The 27,138-nt window shown below is 36.5% G+C and overlaps 1 protein-coding gene across 10 annotated transcripts in view; it reads left to right on the plus strand.

The window, feature by feature from the left end:
- Positions 1-980: 980 nt before the first annotated feature.
- Neto (Neuropilin and tolloid-like) overlaps positions 981-27,138 on the plus strand; it is a 218,338-nt gene continuing 192,180 nt past the window's right edge. For 7 of the 10 annotated variants that reach the window (XM_067784961.1, XM_067784953.1, XM_067784947.1 and 4 more), the window contains exon 1: positions 981-1,161. The gene's annotated coding sequence lies outside the window, so the exon portion shown is untranslated. Of the gene's footprint in view, positions 1,226-27,138 lie in introns of all 10 variants that reach the window. The other 3 variants (XM_067784949.1, XM_067784955.1, XM_067784950.1) reach the window with 2 other exon arrangements.

Raw genomic sequence — 27,138 nt, forward strand, 5'->3', positions numbered from 1 at the left:
AAAATTTGGCTTAAAAAATTTTTTTTCTCAAAGTGGGCGTGTTCGTCATCCGATTTTGCTAATTTTTTTAGCACACATATAGTAATAGGAGGAACGCGCCTGCCAAATTTCATCATGATATCTTCAACGACTGCGAAATTACAGCTTGCAAAACTTTTAAGTTACCTTCTTTTCAAGGTGGGCGGCGCCACGCCCATTGTCCAAAATTTTACTAATTTTCTATTTAGCGTCACAAGGTCAACGCATCTACGAAGCTTAATCGCTATATCCGTTTTTGATAATGAATTATCGCACTTTATCGGTTTTTCGAAATTTTCGATATCGAAAAAGTGGGCGTGGTTGTAGTCCGATTTCGTTCATTTTAAATAGCAATCTGAGATTAGCGCCCAGGAACCTACATACCAAATTTCATCAAGAAACTGCAAAATTTACTCAAGTTATCGTGTTTACGGACGGACAAACGGACGGACATGGCTAAATGAATTTCTTTTTTTGCCCAGATCATTTTGATATATAGAAGTCTATATCTATCTCGATTAGTTGATGCCGTTACGGATTACCGTTATGCGAACAAAGTTAATATACTCTGTGAGCTCTGCTCAGCTGAGTATAAAAATATACAACAACAAAAACTAAGTTCAAAACAAATCACTGCGCCTTAACATAGGCAAGTGAATTTTGAAAAGGGGACACACACACCCATACGCACGTTTGTCATTTTTTTACAAAACAAAATACAAACTCAATTTATAAATTGAATTTTTACGCTCTCGCTTATGCTCATCTTCTGTGTAAATTTTTACTGCTCACGTGGAAAATACTGGGAAATGAGCGCTGCGCAGCATCCACATGAGCGACACACCACACATACACACATATACACACTAGTGGCTGTAAATAGGGGTTTGGTCTCTTTGGTTATATGGCTATAATGCTTACGGCCAACAAATTTCTATTGCCTGCTGTCAGTCTGTCGTGGATTAGCTTGGCGTTCGTTACAAAAGAAATTCGCAGTGAAAAGCCGCGTGAAAAACGTGTGCGCGTTTATATCTTCATAAATACATTTGTATGTGACAATGTGCGTGTATGTGTGTAATGATTGCAGAAAATAGAAAATACCTACAACAAAGAATCTAAAATTGCGGCTATTGAGTGATTTGTGTACGTACAAAGTTTGTATTTGATAAAAATAAAAATAAAATAATAAGAGTAAAACAAGCTCGCTGTAAGTAGCCGTTTTACTGAAAGGGAAATCCAGCTTACAACAACAGCACAAAAAAAAATATTTATAGAAATAAAAGTGTTTTAAAGTGTATTCCATTATTTCATTCTGTACATAGTGAATACGAACAAATCGCACGCAAACATGAATACACACGTGCATGCATATACAACGAGCTGCTTACTCTGCGCGTCTCTGGCAATCATTTACATATACGTATGTATGTGTAAATGAGTGTCTGCGTTTGGTTGTGTGCGTGTATGAACGGCGCGTAAAAGCGTTAAGTAGTTCCATGCATTCGCAACTGTGGCAAAAAGCATCAGTGTCTATAGAATTTGTATGCTTTTCACTAAAAAATATATATAATTTTTTATTTTTTAACGTTAATAACCTCTTACATACATACATGCATACATATGTTCGTCGAAGTGGCGAAAATAGAGCACCGACGCGCCTTAGCGAAGATAACGAAAATAATTTTGAAAAGATTTGCGCCTTACCAACATCCGCATGTTTTGTTGGTATGTACGACCATCAGTATGATGGTAGTTGCAAAGTAAAAAGCAAGAGGCAGTGCAAAAGTAAAACAAACATAAATATATAAAACTTTGCGTTTTCTATGTAAAGGTTGAAGACTTTGTAAAAGGATGCTACTAAAAGCTTTTTAGTGTTTGATTTTCTTTCAATTTAATTTTTACTTAATTTTTTTTTTTTTTTTCTGAATGCAAGTGAAAGATTTCTTTTAGCTCTCCCCTTTCCATATAACCCAATCACACATACATACATGCATGTGCGCTAACGTGTGCACAAAAACAAGATCATAGAGAAACTCATACAAAATTCATACAAATTCGAGCTGTTTTTTTTTTTTTTTTTTTTTGTTGAATGAAAGCAAGGCTAAATACATGAAACGCTTCGCATTGGCGACGTATCCCTAAAAGACGCAACGCAAACGTTAAGCCCCCCCGCATTCTCCTTCCGGTGGCACTTTTGTAAAAGTTTTGTAAATTACAAACATTTCAATTGTATGCTACATAAGCAACAGTATTGTATGTACATATACATACATATGCGACTGGGTCGATTTATTAACCGATATCGCGCCATCGATTTTTTGATAGGATTTGGGCTCAGGAAAAAAAGTTACACTACGCATACCCAAAAAAGTAATTTTCGAGCCCGCGAAATTTAATTTTTTTATACTCAGCTAAGCAGAGCTCACAGAGTATATTAACTTTGTTCGCATAACGGTAATCCGTAACGGCATAAACAAATCGAGATAGATATAGACTTCTTTGTATCAAAATGATCTGAGTGAAAAAAGAAATTAATTTAGCCATGTCCGTAAGTCCGTCCGTCCGTCCGTCCGCCTTAAACACGATAACTTGAGTAAATTTTAAGGTATCTTGATGAAATTTGGTATGTATGTTCCTGGGCGCTCATCTCAGATGGCGAAATCGGACTACAACCACGCCCACTTTTTCGATATCGAAAATTTCGAAAAACAGAAAAAGTGCGATAATTCATTACCAAAAACGGATAAAGTGATGAAACTGGATAGGTGCGTTGACCTTATGACGCAAAATAGAAATTATATAAATTTTGGACAATGGGCGTGGCACCGCCCACTTTTAAAAGAAGGTAATTTAAAAGTTTTGCAAGCTGTAATTTGGCAGTCGTTGAAGATATCATGATGAAATTTGGTAGGCACGTTACTCCTATTACTGTATGTGCGCTAAATAAAAATTAGCGAAATTTTATTACGAACGCGCCCACTTTAAAAAAATTTTTTTTTTTAAGTCAAATTTTAACAAAAAATTTAATATCTTTACAGTATAAAAGTAAATTATGTCAACATTCGACTCCAGTAATGATATGGTGCAACAAAATACAAAAATAAAAGAAAATTTCAAAATGGGCGTAACTCCGCCCTTTTTCATTTAATTTGTCTAGGATACTTTTAATGCCATAAGTCGTGAAAAATTCACCAATCCGTGTGGAATTTGGTAGGGACATAGATTCTGTGACGATAACTCTTTTCTGTGAAAATGGGCGAAATCGGTTTAAGCCACGCCCAGTTTTTATACACAATCCACCGTCTGTCTTTCCGCTCGGCCGTTGACACGATAACTTGAGCAAAAACCGATATATCTTTACTAAACTTAGTTCACGTACTTATCTGAAGTCACTTTATCTTGGTATAAAATATGGCCGAAATCCAACTATGACCACGCCCACTTTTCCGTTATCGAAAATTATGAAAAATGAAAAAAATGCCATAATTCTGTACCAAATATTAAAAAAAGTGATGAAACATGGTAATTGGATTGCTCTTTTGACGCAAAATATAACTTTAGAAAAAACTTTGTAAAATGGGTGTGACACCTACCATATTAAGTAGAAGAAAACGAAAAAGCAGGGCGAAATCAAAAGCCCTTGGAATCTTGGCAGGAATACTGTTCGTGGTATGACATGTATATATAAATTAGCGGTACCCGACAGATGATGTTCTGGGTCACCCTGGTCCACATTTCTGTCGATATCTCGAAAACGCCTTCACATATAAAACTAAGGGCTACTCCCTTTTAAAACCCTCATTAATACTTTTAATTTGATACCCATATCGTACATACACATTCTAGAGTCACCCCTGGTCCACCCTTATTGCCATATCTCGAAAAGGTGTCCACCTATAGAACTAAGGCCCACTACGTTTTAAATAATCATTAACACCTTTCATTTGATACACATGTCATACAAACACATTCCAGGGTTACCCTAGGTTCATTTTGCTAAATTGTGATTTTCCCTTATTTTGTCTCCAAAGCTCTCAGCTGAGTACGTAATGTTCGGTTACACCCGAACTTAGCTTTCCTTACTTGTTATACTCAGTTGAGCAGAGCTCACAGAGTATATTAAGTTTGATTGGATAACGGTTGGTTGTACAGGTATAAAGGAATCGAGATAGATATAGACTTCCATATATCAAAATCATCACTATCGAAAAAAAATTCGATTGAGCCATGTCCGTCCGTCCGTCCGTCCGTCCGTCCCTCCGTCCGTCCGTCTGTCCGTTAACACGATAACTTGAGTAAATTTTGAGGTATCTTGATGAAATTTGGTATGTAGGTTCCTCGGCACTCATCTCAGATCGCTATTTAAAATGAACGATATCGGACAATAACCACGCCCACTTTTTCGATATCGAAAATTTCGAAAAATCAAAACAGTGCGATAATTCATTACCAAATACGCATTAAGCGATGAAACTTGGTAGGTGAGTTGAGCTTATGACGCAGAATAGAAAACTAGTAAAATTTTGGACAATGGGCGTGGCACCGCCCACTTTTAAATGAAGGTAATTTAGAAGTTTTGCAAGCTGTAATTTGGCAGTCGTTGAAGATATCATGATGAAGTTTGGCAGGAACGTTACTCTCATTACTTTATGTCTGCTCAATAAAACTTAGCAACATCGGAGAACGACCACGCCCACTTTTTAAACAAAAAATTGTTTTAATTCAAATTTTAAAAGAAAAGTTAATATCTTTACAGCATATAAGTAAATTATGCCAAAATTCAACTCCAGTAATGATATGGTGCAACAAAATACAAAAATAACAGAAAGTTTTAAAAATGGGCGTGGCTCCGCCCTTTTTCATTTAATTTGTCTAGGAGACTTTTAATACCATAAGTCGAACAAAAATTCACCAATCCTTGTGAAATTTGGTAGAGGCTTAGACTCTAGGACGATAACTGTTTTCTGTGAAAAAGGGCGAAATCTGTTGAAGCCAAGCCCAGTTTTTATACACAGTCGACCGTCTGTCCTTCCGCTCGGCCTTTAACACGATAACTTGAGCAAAAATCGATATATCTTTACTAAACTCAATTCACGTACTTATCTGAACTCACTTTGTATTGGCGTAAAAAATGGCCGAAATCCGACTATGACCACGCCCACTTTTTCGATATCGAAAATTACGAAAAATGAAAAAAATGCCATAATTATATACCAAATACGAAAAAAGGAACGAAACATGGTAATTGTATTGGTCTATTGACGCAAAATATAACTTTAGAAAAAACTTGGTAAAATGGGTGTGACACCTACCATATTAAGTAGAATAAAATGAAAAAGTTTTGCAGGGCGAAATCAAAAGCCCTTGGAATCTTGGACGGAATACTGTACGTGGTATTACATATATAAATAAATTAGCGGTACCCGACAGATGATTTTCTGGATCACACTGGTCCACATTTTGGTAGATATCTCGAAAACGATTTCACATATACAACCCTGGTCCACCTTATGGCGTCCATCTATAGAACTATGGTCCACTTCCTCTTAAAATACTCTTTAGTACCTTCCATTTGATACACATGTCATACAAACACACTCCAGGGTTACCCTAGGTTCTTTTTACAACATGGTGATTTTCCCTTACTTTGTCTCCACAGCTCTCAACTGAGTATGTAATGTTCGGTTACACCCGAACTTAGCCTTCCTTACTTGTTTTTTTTTTACTTTTTTTCGACTTTGATTTTTAAGGTTTTTTTCATGACCTACTAAAAAATTTTCATTTGATTGTAAAATTTTCATGTATGCCCTGTCCGACCCAAAAATATCTGCTAAAAACGTTGTCGATAACATTTTTTTCAAAAAACTGTTATCGACAAAGTTTTTAGCGGACATTTTAGGTCGGACAGGGTATACATATGACAATCTTTTAGTAGGTCATGAAAAAAACATTATAAGACAAAGTCGAAAAAATTAAAAAAAAAAATGAAATTTCGGTGGCTCGAAAATTATTTTATTGGGTATGCGTAGTGGAACTTTTTTTTCCTGAGCTCAAATCCTATCGAAAAATCTATCGCGTGATATCGGTTAACTTTCGTCCATACAAATCGACCCACCCTAATACATATGCTTTATAGATGGAATTTCCTTTTGCTGTAAAAGGTATAGCATCGCATAGGAGCTCATGCTAGGAGCGTATACAAACAAAGCCAAACTCAAGTCACGGCGTTATTTTTTAGGTGCTTTAGTGCAAGAAAAGCTTCAGTATTAAATACATATATATATCGTCGGCGCTTTTGCCTAACCATCCATCCACAAATTGCAAAACCACCCAAATACTGCCAGGTGCAGACTTGAGACTTCTTAGCCCTGAGCTCATTGCCCCCAGCTCCATCCAAAGAAACCATGACTTTCATATTTGTAAACCAATTTTGTAATATAACGTTTAAATTGAACTTGGACTCTGAAATTGCGTTTGATTCATTTTCCTTAAATAAAGCTCCTAACGGGGGAAAGCAGGAACATTTTTGAGTTTATACATACTAAATGTTCTAACATATTTAGCTGTATTGAGAACTTTAATTGAACATGGAAAAAGTTCCTAAAGAAAAAACTGTATAAACTAAGTTTTTCTGCTCTCGTGTAAAATCCTAATTCCGCCAGATAGGCGGTTTTGCAGTTGGTCGGTAGATGGTTTTGCAAAGTCATCGATGGTATATATAATAAATAAATATAAGGCGCGATAACCTCCGAGGATATCTAGGGCCGAGCTTCTCTTCCAATTTGCGTCGTGCTCCTCTTGATTTTCGCCACAAATTGGCCGGACGGGACCTCCATGTTTTATGCCGACTCCGAACGGCATCGACAAGGCAGATGAGTTTTCACTGAGAGCTTTTCATGGCAGAAATACACCCGACGCGCTTGCCAAACATTGCCGAAGGGCGACGCCGCTTAGATAAATTTTCTTCTAATTGAAAACCCTTATTTCTAAAATTTTGATGTTGCTTTGCCCGGGGTGTGAACCCAGGGCATACGGTATGGTATGCGGAGCATGCACCACGGTGGCCGCCGATGATATATATAAACCAAGATAAGTATTATTATTGTGAGGCCTAGATGCCCTGCGACCTTTATTTAGATACTAGCTTATGGCCGTGGATTTCAACCCAAGTTTCTATAAAAATATGCAAAATAAATAACAGAAATTTTAAACTTATTTTAAGGTTGTGTATTTGCGAATTTAGGTGCTGCTGAAAACCATAGGACATACAATATTTTTTGTAATATTATTTGGAGTATAAATAAAAATATTTTTCGATGAGCCAACTCTGGAGCAGGCTACGTATAATTGTCCATGGGTGAAACTTGAGTTGGTAAGATTGACTCCAACTAAAGCTAATGACTGTCCTTGAGCTTTGTTGATAGACATTGCATAAGCCAGCTAATAGGAAATTGGAGCCGTTTATAATTGAGAAGCATATAAATTGGTATTAATGGAATCTTTGGTATGAAAACTTTGTTGTTTTCGAAATTTCCGGATAAAGTCATTGCTTCAATGACATTCGGTAAAAGTTTTGTGATGATAAGCCTTGTCCCATTACATAAGCGCGGAGGATCTAAATTACGAAGCATCAATCGATGGGAAGGAATTCCTGATGGCTCCAAGTAGTTAAGAAACGCAACCGGATAATGCACAGCTTGCTATTATTCTACGACTGTGTCAATGGATTGATAAGTTGTCTCGTTTGTTTCAATTTTTCATAGTTATAGAAGATGCAGACTAACTGAAGTTAACAATAAGGAATAACAGCCAAATAACCCTGTAGTCAAACTTTAGCTGTTATAATAACCTAAGTTTGTACGGCAGCCATAGTTCTGAAAAATCCCATTTGTAGGGAAGATGCCTCGCCCTCTTTTCCCCAATTCCACAATTTACAGGAATTGTTAGGACTTAACGTCATTTAGCTCCTTACCAGTGTTCATTATGCTACCATTACTACTTCCAGAGATATAGAGTATGATATATTCCATTTGTATGGGAGTTGCCATGCCCCCTTAACCCTCACCCCACATTTTCTTTGTGGTGTTAAGTATTGACCTCGTATAACTCTTTACTGAAATTCAATATTCTAGCATGAATACCTTCAGAGTTATACAGTACCAAAAATTCCATTTGTATGGGAGGTACCACGATCCTTTTATATATCGAAATTGTTTATAGCCTATGACCATCCCTAGAAAGTTTCTAGTGGGTTGTGCAAATTTGGTTGTGATCGCTCAATCCGTTTAGGATGCAAACCGATCTATATCTACATACATACATAATTTTAATTTTATATGTTTTAACGAATATTAGCATCTCTAAGCTGATGCTAAGCAGTGACTTGCATGCACATCAATAATTCAACATTATGTCTACACATATGTACGTACACGCAGGGGAGAAGCAACGCACAACCACGTGCATAAATCTGAGATACTCCCGAAAGTATGCAATGGTTGTGCAAGTGTCGCTCACACATACAAGCGCATGGGGTTTGATAGAAGCTATAAAATCATGCATCTGTAGTTACAGCTGAGTAATTTTATAGCTGATAACTAACTCGTAAGTTCTGGAAATAGAAAAACCTAGAAATATGCAACGAGGAAATCAGACCGTATAAAAGGCAGCAACAGTAGAGGCACGACAATCAGTTTGATTTAAGATGCTATCTGGCGAGCAATAGGTGTGTTATTTTGAAAGTAGTCTAATAAAAGCAATTTTGCACTATTGAATAGCGGAGTTATTTATTCAACAGTTTAGTGATTCAAACGTTAGCAGAAGGTTGCAAATAAGAGGAATTCCAGTAAATACGTTAGAATATATAGATATTGTGCTTGACCTAAAAGCTTATTACTGTGTGTGGAGGCTTTTAAAGTTTTCAAGTATTTCTTCAGGCTTTGTAATACATAAGAGTCACGCCACTTAGATGGGAGAGTCTTTGTTTGGCAGAGCGACACATTCGTCGAGAATGTGCATCGGTGTTTCATCCTCCAGTTAACAAAAGCGACAGATTTCTATATCGAAATCGGAATAGCTTTCAATTGCTAAGGTGATATCGTAGTCTCTTGTGTGCCATATAGTACCCAGTGAGATTTCGTAAGTCCACTCTGTTTCGATTAATGAGTTTGGCAGATACTCTCGTTGCTGGGAGTAGACAAAATTTGGTTTGTCTTTGCCTTGGGAATTCAATCCAGTATTGCCTGAACTGCTTAGTTTCCCAGTTTCTTAAGCCTGGCTCGCTGTCTGACATAATGATAATAAAACAAATAAGTCAAATTTAAAAAATTAATGTATAATAGCTGATAAAACTTCACAGACTATATTAATTTTGTTGGCATAACGGTACCCTGTAATGACATAAACTAATCGAGATAGATATAGACTTCTATATATCAAAATGATCTGGGCGATAACTATTCGATAACTTGAGTAAATTTTGAGTATCTTTATGAAATTTGGTACGTAAGTTGCTGGGTACCAATCTCAGATCACTACTTAAAATGAACGAAATCGGACTACAATCACGCCCACTTTTTCGATATCGAAAATTTCTAAAAACCGAAAAAGTGCGATAATTCATTACCAAAGACGGAGAAAGTGATGAAACTTGGTAGGTGGGCTGACCATATGACGCAGAATAGAAAATTAGTAAAATTTTGGACAATGGCACCGTGTGGCACTGCCCACTTTTAAAAGAAGGTAATTTAAAAGTTTTGTAAGCTGTAATTTGGCAGTCGTTGAAGATATCATGATGAAATTTGGCGGGAACGCTGCTCCTATTACTATATGTGTTCTGAATAAAAAGTAGCAAAATCGGATGATGAACACGCTCAATTTAAAAAAAAAATTTTAAGTCAAATTTTAACAAAAATTTAATATCTTTACAGTATATAAGTAAATTATGTCAACATTCAACTTTAGTAATGATATGGTGCAACAAAATACAAAAATAAAAGAAAATTTCAAAATGGGCGTGGCTCCGTCCTTTTTCATTTAATTTGTCTAGAATACATTTAATGCCATAAGTCGAACAAAAATTTACTAATCCTTGTGAAATTTGGTAAGGGCATAGCTTCTATGACGATAACTGTTTTCTGTGAAAATGGGCGAAATCTGTTGAAGCCAGGTCCAGTTTTTATACACAGTCGACCGTCTGTCCTCCCGCTCGACCGCTAATACGAAAACTTGATCAAAAATCGATATATCTTTACTAAACTTAGTTCACGTACTTATCTGAACTCACTTTATCTTGGTATTAAAAATGGGCGAAATTTCAAAAAATGAAAACAATTCCATAATTCTATACCAAATGCGAAAAAAGGGATGAAACATGGTGATTGGTTTGGTTTTTTGACGCAAAATATAACTTTAGAAAAAAACGATATTAAGTAGAAGAAAATGAAAAATTTCTGTAGGGCGAAAGCAAAAGCCCTTGGAATCATGGCAGGAATATGGTTCGTGGTATTACATATACAAATAAATTAGCGGTACCCGACAGATGATGTTTTGGGTCACTCTGGTCCACATTTTGGTCGATATCTCGAAAACGCCTTTATATATACAACCAAGGGCCACTTCCTTTTAAAACCCTCATTAATGCCTTCATTTTATACCCATATCGTAGAAACATATTACAGAGTCACCCTGGTCCACCTTTATGGCGATATCTCGAAAAGGCGTCCACCTATAGAACTAAGGCCCACTCCCTTTTAAAATACTCATTAACACCTTCCATTTAATATCCATGTCATACAAACACATTCCAGGGTTACCCTAGGTTCATTTTCCTACATGGTGATTTTCCCTTATTTTGTCTCCAAAGCTCTCAGCTGAGTATGTAATGTTCGGTTACACCCGAACTTAGCCTTCCTTACTTGTTCTATTTTCAAACTGCTAGCAAAATTTAATAAATCAGAAAATTCATATTTTACATGAATGAAAATTTTTTAAATAAAATTTAAACACAGTATATTTACTGTTTTTATACTCAGTTGAGCAGAGCTGACAGAGTATATTAACTTTGATTGGAAAACGGTTGGTTGTACAGGTATAAAGGAATCGAGATAGATATAGACTTCCATATATCAAAATCATCAGGATCGCAAAAAAATTTGATTGAGCCATGTCCGTCCGTCCGTCCGTCCGTCCGTTAACACGATAACTTGAGTAAATTTTGAGGTATCTTGATGAAATTTGGTATGTAGGTTCCTGAGCACTCATCTCAGATCGCTATTTAAAATGAACAATATCGGACTATAACCATGCCCAATTTTTCGAAAATTTCGAAAAATCGAAAATCCATGGTGCGATATCGGTTAACTTTCGTCCATACAAATCGGTCCAACCTAATGTGAAGGAATCTCTGCTTTGTCAGAGCATTTCATTACCCAGCTAACGAAGGCGACAGATTTGTGTATCCGATAGACTTAACATACTAAGGTGATATCGTAGACCACATTGTCCCGTACTATACCCAGCGAGCGTTCATAGGCACTCTCGGCATAGATGTATGTCTTTGGCTGATAATCTCGTTCCTGGATGTATAACCAACCAAAGCAAACCAAAGTCAAATCATCAAACAAACAAAAATTATTAAATGATTTTCGATATTGTAGGCGTAGCACGCTCCGATCAAACTACGGTGGTCGCCAGCTCTTGTGTGTAAACTTACAATTATTAATGTCACTCTAAACATACTAATGAATTGACTGTTAGTTTTACAGAGATTGCTCCTTTAACAGAAAAATCAGTTAAATTGATTGAGAATCTGTCATACAGAATATTATTAACTTGAGGTCAACAGTTTTTCTGTTGAATTGCCATTTAGGTTTCCCCTCTTGATAAAAACAACCCTGTTGAATTAACCATATTACGATTAATTTTACTGAATAGCTGTTAATTCAAAAAAAAAAAAAAACTGATTTTTTTATTTTACTGGCTTTATTTCTTTTTGTGTAATGTATGCCTTTCTGAGTTCACAGAAGCGCGCTGGACCATAGAATACTGCTGTCGCATCCTGTTTGGCTAGGTAGTCTACCCGTTCTTTAATTTCATATTAATAATGCCCGGGAACGTTTCCTAGCAAAACAATATTTTTGCCTCCCAGACCATGAATGACTCCAATGTATTCGTCCATTCGCTTAGAAGTAATTGTGTAAGACTGCAATTCTTGTGAGGCTGTCTGGCTTCTCAAGTATAAGCCTCTTTGTAGACATTCTGTACCAAAAACTTCTAGGCCAACCCCTGGCGTTCACTCCGTCCCGAACAAAAAACCCTGTGGACACATTCAGCCTATATGAGGTATTTATTGACCGGCCTGTCCATTTCTTCATAAAATGTGGGGAGATAGGGAGATAGGTGCTATGGTGGTTCAATCCGGTCGGTTACGACATATGATCAATGTGACACCCAAATATGCTAACTTGCCAAATTGCAGCAAGATATCTCAAAAATTGAGCGACTGTTTTTCGATTAAACAGAGAGACAGACGAACATGATTAAACCAAATCAGCTCATCATCTAGGTCATTTCGATCTACTTACCTACCCTTCTCGTTCAAAAACTTTCAATTTTGAGATTCGTGACAAACTTAATATAACATTTCATTTTCATGAAATGTAAAAACATTGGAATATATCACCGAGTTTCACGTTTATACTTTTTAATTGCGGCAGGAATGACCAAAATCGTCTTATCTGAACGATCGGTTGTATGGGAGATATATGTTATAGTGGTCCGATCCTACCGAATCCGATAAATGTCTAATATAATACAAAAATACACACTTGTACCAAATTTCATTGAGATATCTCAAAATTTGAGAGACTAGTTTGCGTTCAAACAGACAGGCGGACGGACGGACAGACGGACATGGCTATATTAACTCAGTTCGTCGCCCTGATCAATTCGGTATACTTAATGGAGAGTCTATCTTCTATATTTCTAAAGTTAATATACCATTTAATGTTCATGAAAGGTATAAAAATTAATACTTGGCGCGTTTTTTAAAATCATGTGCAAATCCTACAACGTTAGATTCACTACGTCGCTCAAAGCTCTAAAAAAACAAGACTTAAAACTGAAAATGGGCATACTAACTGGACACTGCCTTCTAACATCTCATGCTTACAAGTTAGGTCTCGTCAGTAAAAGCAGATATAAAAAATGCAATCTGCAGGAAAAAAAGGTTGCACATTTTCTATGTTCGTGTGCTGCGCTCAATGGGCGGCAGTGTGGCGAGATGTCGAGGCAGCATTTCAGCTCGGTCTTAGAAAACTTCTAGTATATGCCAAGAGCACGGAGTTATTCTATAACATAGGTTTGGTCGTCAAACAAATTCTGGTAGCATTATGCATACATTCAGTCTATGTGAGACCATTATTGACCGGATAGTTCAATCTAACCTAATGTTCGATCACGTTAGTAATGCATTGTATGTTTTTATATATATCGCTAAGTATGTGTATAATATTATTCATTTCTAAACTAGCTTACATTTTTCATATTTATTTATTTATTATTTAATTTTTATTTATTTTTCCGTAAATTTTTCCTAAGCGAAATTCTTGCCAGCAGCAATGGATTTGCGAAATGATAAATACAGACATATGCACAGGCATATTTCTCTACAAAATATTGTGCGATTAATCTCTAAAGATATTGGTCTCCGACTGGTCTCTTTTATCTACATTTGGGCATAATTGATCCCCTTTAATCCCTTTCGGGTACAGTTGGGAATTATTTAAGAAAAATGCAGAGCCCTATACCGAACCTAAAATACTGAGACTTAGCGACTACGCCGGAGGTAGGGTAAAATTTTCGGAGAATACTTTGTATTCCTTTTTTGAAAAGCGGGCGAACAGCTTACATCAAATGGATTTGGTGGCTTGGCAAACCCTTCAATTGTGTTTCTGCTATGAAAGTTTCTCAGCAAAAAAGTCATCTGCCTTAGCAATTGTTTATTTCAATATAAAGCGGTAATGAAACTAAAAAAAATTTGAATTATTGTTTTATTTTAAAATGGATTACATCGGTGTGTATCATTCTACCACCATTGGGGTTAAAAATGCGGGGGGGATTGGTCCTATCGACCCCTTTCGGGTATAAATGGGTACAATTAGTCTCTTCATAGCACATGCTCAGGCAGAAGGGCACAGTACAACTCATATAAAGAGATCAAAACTGGCATTGGTCGCATACTCCTTTGCGACTCATCCCGGATTCATCCTAGACTAATCGCATTTTTTGCACGGTTATTTTTATCCATAGAAAAGAAGAGCACATGTGTTTTTATATACATGAATAAGTGCCCAGCATATGATTTGTGTATACATGTATATATGTTTATGTGTATGTGTGCAGGCTTTTCATATTGTTGCTTATAAATAATTCAATGAAACTCATTCACATTTTCCCTTCAACTATCCGTATAATACAACAAAAACAAATATGTTTTATAAGTGTCGTCTGGTTCGTTGCCTCGAACATGCAGCAAATTTGCTTTCAATTTATTATTATTTTTGTTTTTTCATTCAATTTTCATTTCACTTTCGCTTTACTTGACTACACAGAAAGGAAATTACAAAAAAACATGTAAGGACGGCACTGTCTTCGGCTGTGCCGAAGACTTCATACCTTTCATGAATGGGGCTGAACAATAATCTTATCCCGCTCGTAATCTCCAAATAATCGGATGTATAAGATAAGAAATATATAGTGAACAGATGTACATACCTAAACGATTTTTAAGATAAATATAAAATAAAAAATGGCAAAAACCCCCTTATCTGAACGATCGGTTGTATGGGATATATATTATATATAGCTCCGATCGAAATGATTTTTACAGTAAATCTTCTATAAGATATTAGAATATATATCACCAAGTTTCACGTTTTTATATTGGAAACTAAGGGAGAAATGGGCAAAAATCTTTCTATCTGAACGATCGGTTGTATGGGTTATATATTGTAACGAATTTACTTGCAAATCCTCTTATTTGCCTTTTGCTAAGTTCGAATCACTAAACTGTTGAATAAATAACTCCAATATTGAATAATGGAAAAATGGCCTTTATTAAAGTACTTCACAATAACACTTATACTTTGCTACTCGCTGGCTTAATAACCAAACTGATTGATAACTCAAATGAAACTCTACTATTGGCCGCCAGATCGCGTGCTTAATTAAACTGATTGATAGCTCAACTCAAACTGAATTACTTCTTACTCGCTTGCGCCACTTTTATAGTTTACGCTGCATACATCTAGGCTCTTCTATTTCCAGAACTTACCAACTATTTCGAGTGTTTATAGTTCTCATATAGTTTCTACTTGTTTACAATTTTCTACTTTTCAGCGTCTCTCAGATGTATGTGAGTTTGTAGTTTACAGTCTCTCGCACACACATAGGCGTATAAGTAAAAGCATCTGTGTGTGACATCTCTTTCGGCTGCCTTATATATGTGTATACATGATTTGATTATTGACGTAAATACTGCTTGGCATGGCCTTAGTGATGGCATAACTTAGTGATGTTAATATCCGTGACAATATTATATATAGCTCCGACCGAAATGATTTTTTCATGAAATCTACTATGATATATGCATTAGATAAATATCACCAAGTTTAACGTTTTTATATTGGAAATTAAGGGAGAAATGGCCAAAAATCTTTCTATCTGAACGATCGGTTGTATGGGTTATATATTATATATAGCTCCGATCGAAATGATTTTCTCATGAAATCTACTATGATATATTAGAATAAATATCACCAAGTTTAACGTTTTTATATTGAACATTAAGGGAGAAATGGCTAAAAATATTTCTATCTGAACGATCGGTTGTATGGAATATATACTATATATAGCTCCGATCAAAGTGATCTTTTCAAGATATCTTCTATGATATATTAGAATATATATCACCGAGTTTTACGTTTATACATTCTAAATTGCGGCACGAATGACCAAAATCGTCTTATCTGAACGATCGGTTGTATGGGAGATATAATTTATAGTGTTCCGATCCTACCGGATTCAACAAATGTCTAATATAATACGAAAATACATCCTTGTGCCAAATTTCATTGAGATATCTCAAAATTTGAGGGACTAGTTTGCGTTCCAACAGACAGACGGACGGACGGACGGACGAACGGACAGACGGACATGGCTATATCAACTCTGTTCGTCGCCCTGATCAATTCGGTATACTTAATGGTGAGTATATCCTCTATATTTCTCAACGTTACAAACATCGGACCAAACTTAATATACCATTTCATGTTCATGAAAGGTATAATTATGTAGAGAAAATTTAAAAATAAAAGTAATTTTAATTACTTTAAAAAAAAAATGCGCTTTTCTTTATAAAACAAATATGAGAAGATCTCAAAACTTAAAAGAGAAACAATAAACTCAAGTGCAGCAACATTTTTGTATTTTGTATAATTTTTAATTCTCCACTCACAAGAAATATTTATACCAATTCAAATGTGCCCAAAACAAAACTAAAGCAAGTCAAAAAGATTAAGTCATAAAAAAATAAAATTTCAAAAAGAGATTTGAAAGAAAAATTCTCCACAAAAAATATTAACACCAATTCGGTGGGGAAGAAAAGTATGCAAAAATAAACATGTACAACAACAACTACGACTATGACAAAATTCACTACATCGCGTCGCGTCTTTAAATCTGTGCCAAAAAAAGAATGAAAAACTTAAATCAACGTCTCATATACTAAGTGGATATTTAACAGCAGACGTTGAAATATTTAGCTCAAGCACAAGAACAACAACAATAAGTACAACATAACCTAATGCGATATTAAATGGCAAAAAGGCACGTTTCTTCGTTAACTGATGTAAAGAAAAATCTGAAATTTTTTGGGGGACAACGAAAAGTTTGATGCTTTTTTCTTTAAAAAAGAAAAAAACCAATAGTATAAGTTTCCCTTTTTAAGCAAATATAAATGGCAGCCGCCATTGTGTAATGGTAGCGTGCCACACCTGCCACACCGAAGATCCTAGGTTCACGCCTCGGGCAACATCAAAATTAGAATTAGAAACAATTGTTTTCAATTAGAAGAAAATTTTTCTAAGCCCTCCGAGTGGATGTCTGCCATGAAAAGCTTCTCAGTGAGACTCATCTGTTTTGCAGATGATGTCGGCTTTAAACAAGTTGGTCCCGTCCAGCCAATTTGTAGGAAAAGAAAACTATAAGGAGCACGACGCAAATTGGAAGAGAAGTTTGACCTAAAATGTCTTCGGAGGTTGTGGAGCTTTACATTTATTTATTTATAATTGTTTCTTTGTTTTGAAGTTATTTATGATTAGATTAGGGCGATGGTAGCTACCTCGGGCAGAATAAGCTCACTTGGACTGCACATAAATTTGTTAGGATAATACATAAAGCAAACGTGAAGCTCATCAGATGTTGAAACGATAATGATGCTTCCCGAAGATTTTGGCGAGTGTTATTGATGTTGATGGTTCATTGCCGGGCATAGATGCGGGACTTTTCGGTAAAAACCACAATTACGGTACTAGCCCACATTGAACCTTCTATGCCATACCGTGTAGAACTTGTGGTAGCTAAAGACTTGCCTGCTAAATATAAGTATAACGCATGCATACTTGTAACGGGATTCGCCTCGCGTAGGTGAGGTTGACAATTTTGGTGCTATGAATATCGCTTATCAACCCCTTGAATCTGCTGGCAGGCGGTGTAACACCACCTAGTTGAAAAGGTTGGCGGCATCCCTTAATTGAGGCAATATAAGTAAAAACAAATTACAGAACTTTTTTTAATGAAACAGATTTTTATACTCAGTTGAGCAGAGCTCACAGAGTATATTAACTTTGATTGGATAACGGTTGGTTGTACAGGTATAAAGGAATCGAGATAGATATAGACTTCCATATATCAAAATAATCAGGATCGAAAAAAAATTTGATTGAGCGATGTCCGTCCGTCCCTCCGTCTACCCGTTAACACGATAACTTGAGTAAATTTCGAGGTATCTTGATGAAATTTGGTATGTAGGTTCCTGCGCACTCATATCAGTTCGCTATTTAAAATGAACGATATCGGACTATAACCACGTCCACTTTTTCGATATCGAAAATTTCGAAAAACCAAAAAAATACGATAATTCATTGCCAAAGACAGATAAGGTGATGATAGGTAGGACGGTTGATCTTATGATGCAGAACAGAAAATTACTGAACCTTTGGGCACCGCCCACTTTTAAAAGAAGGTAATTTAAAAGTTTTGCAATCTGTAATTTGGAAGTCGTTGAAGATATCATGATGAAATTTGGCAAAAACGTTACACTTATTACTATATGTATGCTTAATAAACATTTTCAACACCGGAGAACGACCACGCCCACTTTAAAAAAAGTTTTTTTAAGTCAAATTTGAACAAAAAATTCAATATCTTTCGGGTATATGAGTAAATTATGTCAACATTCGACTCCAATAATGATATTGTGCAATAAAATACAAAATAAAAGAAAATTTCAAAATGGGCGTGGCTCCGCCCTTTTTCATTTAATTTGTCTAGGATACTTTTAATGCCATACGTCGAACAAAAATTTACCAATCCTTGTGAAATTTGGTAGGAGCTTAGATTCTAGGATGATAACTGTTTTCTGTGAAAAAGTGCGAAATCGGTTGAAGCCACGCCCAGTTGTTATACACAGTAGACCGTCTGTCCTTCCGCTCGGCCGTTAACACGATAACTTGAGCAAAAATCGATATATCTTTACTAAACTCAGTTCACGTACTTATTTGAACTCACTTTGTATTGGTGTAAAAATGGCCGAAATCCGACTATGACCACGCCCACTTTTTCAATATCGAAATTTACGAAAAATGAAAAAAATGCCATAATTCTATACCAAATACGAAAAAAGGGATGAAACATGGTAATTGGATTGGTTTGTTGACGCAAAATATAACTTTAGAAAAAAACTTTGCAAAATAGGTGTGACACCTACCATATTAAGTGGAAGAAAATGAAAAAGTTCTGCAGGGCAAAATCAAAAGCCCTTGGAATCTTGGCAGGAATACTGTTCGTGGTATTACATATATGAATAAATTAGCGGTATCCGACAGATGACTTTCTGGGTCACCCTGGTCCACATTTTGGTGGATATCTCGAAAACGCCTTCACATATACAACTAAGGGCCACTCTCTTTTGAAACCCTCATTAATACCTTTCATTTGATACCCATATCGTACAAACAAATTCTAGAGTCGCCCCTGGTCCACCTTTATGGCGATATCTCGACAAGGCGTCCACCTATAGAATTAAGGTCCACGCCCTTTTAAAATACTCATTAACACCTTTCATTTGATACCCATATCGTACAAACAAATTCTAGAGTCACTCCTAGTCCACCCCTATGGCGTTATATCGAAAAGGCGTCCACCTATAGAACTAAGGCCCACACTCTTTTAAAAATCATTAACACCTTTCATTTGATACCCATATCGTACAAACAAATTCTAGAGTCGCCCCTGGTCCACCTTTATGGCGATATCTCGACAAGGCGTCCACCTATAGAATTAAGGTCCACGCCCTTTTAAAATACTCATTAACACCTTTCATTTGATACCCATATCGTACAAACAAATTCTAGAGTCACTCCTAGTCCACCCCTATGGCGTTATATCGAAAAGGCGTCCACCTATAGAACTAAGGCCCACACTCTTTTAAAAAATCATTAACACCTTTCATTTGATACCCATATCGTACAAACAAATTCTAGAGTCGCCCCTGGTCCACCTTTATGGCGATATCTCGACAAGGCGTCCACCTATAGAATTAAGGTCCACGCCCTTTTAAAATACTCATTAGCACCTTTCATTTGATACCCATATCGTACAAACAAATTCTAGATTCGCCCCTGGTCCACCTCTATGGCGATATCTCGACAAGGCGTCCACCTATAGAACTAAGGCCCACGCTCTTTTAAAAAATCATTTACATCTTTCATTTGATACCCATATCGTACAAACAAATTCTAGAGTCGCCCCTGGTCCACCTCTATGGCGATATCTCGAAAAGGCGTCCACCTATAGAACTAAGGCCCACTGCCTTTTAAAATATTCATTAACACTTTTCATTTGATACCCATATCGTACAAATAAATTCTAGAGTCGCCCCTGGTCCACCTTTATGGCGATATCTCGACAAGGCGTCCACCTATAGAATTAAGGTCCACGCCCTTTTAAAATACTCATTAGCACCTTTCATTTGATACCCATATCGTACAAACAAATTCTAGATTCGCCCCTGGTCCACCTCTATGGCGATATCTCGACAAGGCGTCCACCTATAGAACTAAGGCCCACGCTCTTTTAAAAAATCATTTACATCTTTCATTTGATACCCATATCGTACAAACAAATTCTAGAGTCGCCCCTGGTCCACCTCAATGGCGATATCTCGACAAGGCGTCCACCTATAGAACTAAGGCCCACGCCCTTTTAAAATACTCATTAACACCTTTCATTTGATACCCATATCGTACAAATAAATTCTAGAGTCGCCCCTGGTCCACTTTTATAGCGATATCTCGACAAGGCGTCCACCTATAGAACTAAGGCCCACTGCCTTTTAAAATATTCATTAACACTTTTCATTTGATACCCATATCGTACAAACAAATTCTAGATTCCACCCTGGTCCACCTTTATGGCGATATCCCTAAATGGCGTCAAGCCTTAGATCCATGGCCTACTCCCTCTTAAAATACTCTTTAATACCTTCCATTTGATACACATGCCATACAAACACATTCCAGGGTTTCCTTCGGTTCATTTTCCTACATGGTGATTTTGCTTTATTTTGTCTCCATAGCTCTCAGCTGAGTATGTAATGTTCGGTTATACCCGAACTTAGCCTTCCTTACTTGTTCTATAATTAGATCGAGTAAATGTGTGATAAAGTTCATAGGTAAGTTACAGACGGGTTATGAAATTGTTATCAATAACTCGTTCAAAACAAATCGATAACACGAAGCTAGCTCGACAATAACAAGTCGATAACTTTTCGATAACGAATCGTTTACTTTAGAACACATCGGTAAATTTTCAGTAAAATATTGATACATTATCAATAACATATCGATATGTATCGATTTGTTGTCAACAAGTTTCGTATTAATCGCTTGAGTGAAATGGTTTTCGATATGTGATCGCTTAACGCAATATGGGCCAAAGATACATGACAACCTGGATTTCTTGTCTTTAAAAGGATGAGACACTTAAGCACATTCTATGCACTACAACAAGCGAGTAGCTGGAACTTCTGGCTTCAACGTGGACTTCAACAACCAAAACCAACTCCAACAAAACTGACCTTCCATTCTTGATTCATCCGTGATCAAGCTAATTCATTTGCTACATACTTAGCTCACTCTATTCAACTAGTGAAAATGTTATATCTACCATGCAGTGGAAATGGGAGACAGTCCCTGAAAGCGCCAGTTTCACACTACATGTTTAATGAGTAAATTCGGGCTGGTGCCGATCGGATGCAGAGCAATCGAATTATAATTAGTAGCGTCTCTTAAATATATTGTTCTGGCATTGTTGGAAACTTGTGCGCTTCGCTGCAGAGTAGCAAATATTCGAGAGAGTCCAATGGGTTAAGAATTTTTGAGTATCTGAAGTCACGTAGCCAATATTCTATATCACGAAACTTTATCTCCACACATGATAAAGCCGAACTATTCAAAGATTGATATTTAACGTAGAATTTTTTAGCAGCGCTGCTCATTTCTACGTCGAGATTCTCCAACAACATAACCACCCTACAGAAAATTATCACTTTAACTGCCATAGGCGAGCCACAAGGCGAGCGAGATCTTACCAGCCCTGTTAGCGGCATTGAATTTGCCAGGACGATTTCTTTTTATATACGATTAGGTACATTAAATACCCCGAAAAACTAACAAAAATCTCCTGGGACTATTTTCTTTGTTCGTAGTATGTTTTTTTTATTCATCATAAAAATGGCTAAAGACATCGGTTTGTTTATGGAAACTAATTCACGTCGTGCCAATTCATGGGCATGTATGTTAAAACTCTGAGGTATCTAAATTCGACTATGCAGGTTGATAGATAATTCTCTACAATGAGGAAACCATACTTGATATAATATTTGCTGACCCAAGATAGTGAATACGTAGCTTGATAAAGCATACATGCCTACTGACTAGCAAAAATTTCGATCAGCTAGCTGGGTCCGAGAAACACATAAAAATACATATGGCTATGGGTACTGCAAAAGTTCCCACTCTTCCTCCATAGGCCACTTGGAGTAATGTTTAATTTCTAAGAAAGCAACCTTGATTCGTATAGCTTACATCCATGACTTCCACGTGGCAAATGAAATCCATTTTTTTTTGCGACATAAGCGTCGTAAGGGAACATAATATGATATTCTTCTTCCAGGGATATAGAGACTTCGAAGGTGTTGAAGAGTTTTATCGAAGTTGATAGTCGTTTGCCGGATAATTGTACGGTGGATTCTGGAAAATAGTATAATTAAGGTAAAATATAGCCCATCCATCTATTGAACGATTGACAATTGGATCCCCCACGACAGTAATTTTCGTGTCAGGGTCGATCTAGCTAGCGCGTTTTGGCCTCAGAACAATGGTTTCCTTACTCTTAATTAGCTTCCAATTCATCTTAGGCGTCAGAAGCTTTCATAGATATTTTAAACTATCAGAAAGACTCAACTCCTGACCGCTAAAAGAAAGTGAGTCAATAAAAAAAATTCAAGGCGCGATAATCTCGAAAAGGTAGGCCAAGCTTCTCTTCCAATTTGCTCCTTAATTTTCCACACAAATTGGCGAGATGTTTATGGTGACCCCGAACGGCATCTGCAAAACAGATGAATTTTCACTGAGAAGCTTTCAAATCACTTCACTTCACTTTTCTAAATTTTGATGTTACTTTGCCCGGAAGATGAGTCCGCGTCAATACTTAGGCTTTGTTCCCTAGTTCCATATTTAAAAGATTTACACTATATCTACACAGTGATGCCTGTATCTTCACCCCGATCACGCCTGAGTATATATCAGATGACAAAACTACATCGTCATATGTTTAGGTTGCCACATGATCTCCATTCCTGTTGAGTTGCATGAGTATGCTATCTATGAAATATGTTCAGAACACAGAAGCGACATGACGCCGTTGTGCGGAATCCAACTATAGTTATTTGTTTTAACTTCACCAGCACTACATATTTATGTTTATCAGGGCCGCAAATGCGAAGCTATACAATCATCCAAACTATGAACATACAGCACATTTTCTACAGTACGTAGCCCGAAGGCGTCAGAAGCATACGTACCGCCCCAGTTATTAAAGATATGAGGGGCTTTGACCTAGTTTATATACAGCGAGACCATCTTCTTTTTCGCACTTAACTTCTAATCGTTAATAAAAAAATTGACTTGCCATCGATAATACTCCCCAAAACCTTCGAGGAGTGTCCTTGTCGCTACAAAAACAACCACAGGGATAAAAAAAAAATCTGCTTAGAAAATTTATATCTGCTTGTTATAGCCAATTTATCGACATCTTCGATTTTATATTGAACATTTAACTTTTCGATAACTTTTGAATAAGAAATCGATAACTCCTTGAAAAAATCTATAACACGCCGGTAAAAATCTATAAAGGCACATGATCGGGAATGTTTCGACAGTAAATCAATAACTTTTCTTGACCTTTGTTGTCGATAGCAAATTTAAAATATTTCGGTAAAAAATCGATAACTCATCAATGCATATTCCATAACACGCCTATACCAAAACCGACAGCTCGTCAATAAGAAGTGGATAAACCGCTTACACTTTGATAACAAGCCTGGTTTTGACTTCTAATCTTTCCTTTCCTCTTCCCTTTTCTCTTTTTCTTGCCCTGCTTCGCCTTGACTTGCTGCCTGGTTTCGTTCGAACTCACCCAACCACGTACATTGTCCCCATTTTATGCTACAGTGTAGTGACTTCACTTACGTATATATTATGTAATCCTCCATATCGTGAACAAAGATGTTTACACATCAATAACTGTCGGGATAGTACCAGAGTTGCTGCAGGTGACTGCCCAAATCCCGTTAACTTTTGAAGAGGATTTTTGCGCTAACAACAGCCATACTTAATGCTCAAAACTTGTGTAATTTTGCTATACTATTGATTATTATATGCATTTCCTTTGCTCCAAGCCATCCTTAAATAAAATCCCAAAGTAAATCAAATACAATTCGTCAAGGCTGTTAGAAACCAATAGAAACTATTGCGCGCGACTAGAAAGCATGACGCAAAGAGCCGTTAAAATGTGACATAAAACCAATTATATTCCACTAACTAGATAAAAGAAGAAACGAAGTAAAAACAGCTAACAAACAACAAACAAGTTCTGAAGTAAAGTTAAATAAGAAAATAAAAAATAAATTGTCAACTCAATAGTGCTGTTGAAGCATTTAAGCTTACCCACTCAGTTGTGTTCGGAATATACAATAATATCCCACAAAAAATTACCCACTTAATAAAAGTGCTTGGATGCAGGACCCACTTTTAACCACTTTAACACACTTCTACACAATCACACACACATACATACATACAGGTTATATTCAGCATACAATATATTAGGCTTAAACTACTAGCATTTGATTACTCTTGTTGCACATTACTTACACAATACCTACGTAGGAGTAACTAACTTTGTTGTCGCCTTTCTTTACTTGTCCACTACTTGCCCACTCGACGTTGTAAGAATAGAGAAACGTTCTTCACTCTTTGTTATCTTCTTCCCCCTGATGTCTTTGTGTGTGTTCAAGTCTTGTTTTTTCGCATATAAACCTTAGCTCATACTTATATAAAGCGAAAAAAAAACAACAAGTTATACAATTGATTTTATGGAGTAGGTAAACGCACATACAGCACAGCTGGGTCGCCACGGCGTATGAGTTATTTCTTTGAATTTTGTTTTGTTGCGGTGCCTGGCCTTGCCTTGACGCGGATTTATAATTTACAAGATGTGCGCTGCCAAAACCACTATCGGTGATTTGTGGTCATGTTTGTGCTGCGTTTGGGTTGTTGTTTTTTTGCTTGTTTGTTGTTTTTCCTTCATTTACCGTTGTTGCCATTAGCGTTTTTAACCCAATGCGTTTCGCTAATAATTTCCTTCACTTTCATTTTATTTCAATTTTCTTTACTCATTTGGACTATCTTTTCTTGAAGCCTTTGATCGTTATTTTGTTCATTTGTAGATTTTTTTATACTCAGTTGAGCAGAGCTCACAGAGTATATTAACTTTGATTGGATAACGGTTGGTTGTACAGGTATAAAGGAATCGAGATAGATATAGACGTCCATATATCAAAATCATCAGTATCGAAAAAAATTCGATTGAGCCATGTCCGTCCGTCCGTCCGTCCGTCCGTCCGTCCGTTAACACGATAACTTGAGTAAATTTTGAGATATATTGATGAAATTTGGTATGTAGGTTCCTGGTCACTCATCTCAGATCTCTATTTAAAATGAACGATATCGGACTATAACCACGCCCACTTTTTCGATATCAAAAATTTCGAAAAATCGAAAAAGTGCGATAATTCATTACCAACTAGGGATAAAGCGTTGAAACTTTGGTAGGTGAGTTGAACTTATGACGCAGAATAGAAAATTAGTAAAATTTTGGACAATGGGCGTGGCACCGCCCACTTTTAAAAGAATGTAATTTAGAAGTTTTGCAAGCTGTAATTTGGCAGTCGTTGAAGATATCATGATGAAATTTGGAAGGAATGTTACTCTTATTACTATATGCGTGCTTAATAAAAATTAGCAAAATCGGAGAACGACCGAATTTTAAAATAAAAGTTAATATCTTTACAGTATATAAGTAAATTATGTCAACATTCAACCACAGTAATGATATGGTGCAATAAAATACAAAAATAAAAGAAAATTTCAAAATGGGCGCGGCTCCGCCCTTTTTAATTTAATTTGTCTAGGATATTTTACCATATTAAGTAGAAGAAAATGAAAAAGTTCTGCAGGGCGAAATCAAAAGCACCACCACTCTCTTTTAAAACCCTCATTAATACCTTTAATTTGAAACCCATATCGTACAATCACATTACAGAGTCAGCCCTGGTCCAGCTTTATGGCGATATCTCGAAAAGGCGTCCACCTATCGAACTAAGGCCCACTCCCTTTTAAAATACTCATTATCACCTTTCGTTTGACAACCATATCGTACAAACAAATTCTGGAGTGACCTCTGGTCCACCTTTATGGCGATATCCCTAAATAGCGTCCACCTACAGAACTATGGCCCACTCCCTCTTAAAATACTCTTTAATACCTTTCATTTGACACACATGTCATACAAACACATTCCAGGGTTACCCTAGGTTCATTTTACTACATGGTGATTTTCCCTTATTTTATCTCCATAGCTCTCCACTGAGTATGTAATGTTCGGTTACACCCGAACTTAGCCTTCCTTACTTGTTTTATTTACATTTGCATGACGTGCTAAGAAAATAACTGTTACCAACATGCTACGTAAATAATACTTAATTTAGTTTCGGGTTTATCTCTTAAATTCTTTTAAAATATTTAGCAGGGAAGATTTTTCTAAGAAATGAAATTCAAGTCGTAGATCAAGTTGAAATTGAATTAAAAGAGGTTAATCGCGCCAAGTATTAATTTGTTCACCAAGGCGATAATTTAAGCAAAAATTGGTTACGAGGTTTGTAATGTTGGCTTATCAGAACGTAAACAATTTAGTTGGTATTGAAATCTAGAGAAATCGAATGATAGATATCCAGCCCATTTTTTTCGATATCGAAAATTTCGAAAAATGGATAATTTATTGAGGATTGCACTGCGGCCGTTGGTCTATTGTGCCCTCATCTCTTTCACAGCACCTCATCCAAGCCGACTTCCTTGATGAACCCTAGCAGTTCGCTTGGCTTGTTGGATTGAATGTGGAAATACTCTGGCCATGGTGAGCCCATAAACTTAGCCCTGC

This window comes from Eurosta solidaginis, chromosome 4 (assembly GCF_040869045.1).
Source record: "Eurosta solidaginis isolate ZX-2024a chromosome 4, ASM4086904v1, whole genome shotgun sequence".
Lineage (NCBI taxonomy): Eukaryota > Metazoa > Arthropoda > Insecta > Diptera > Tephritidae > Eurosta > Eurosta solidaginis.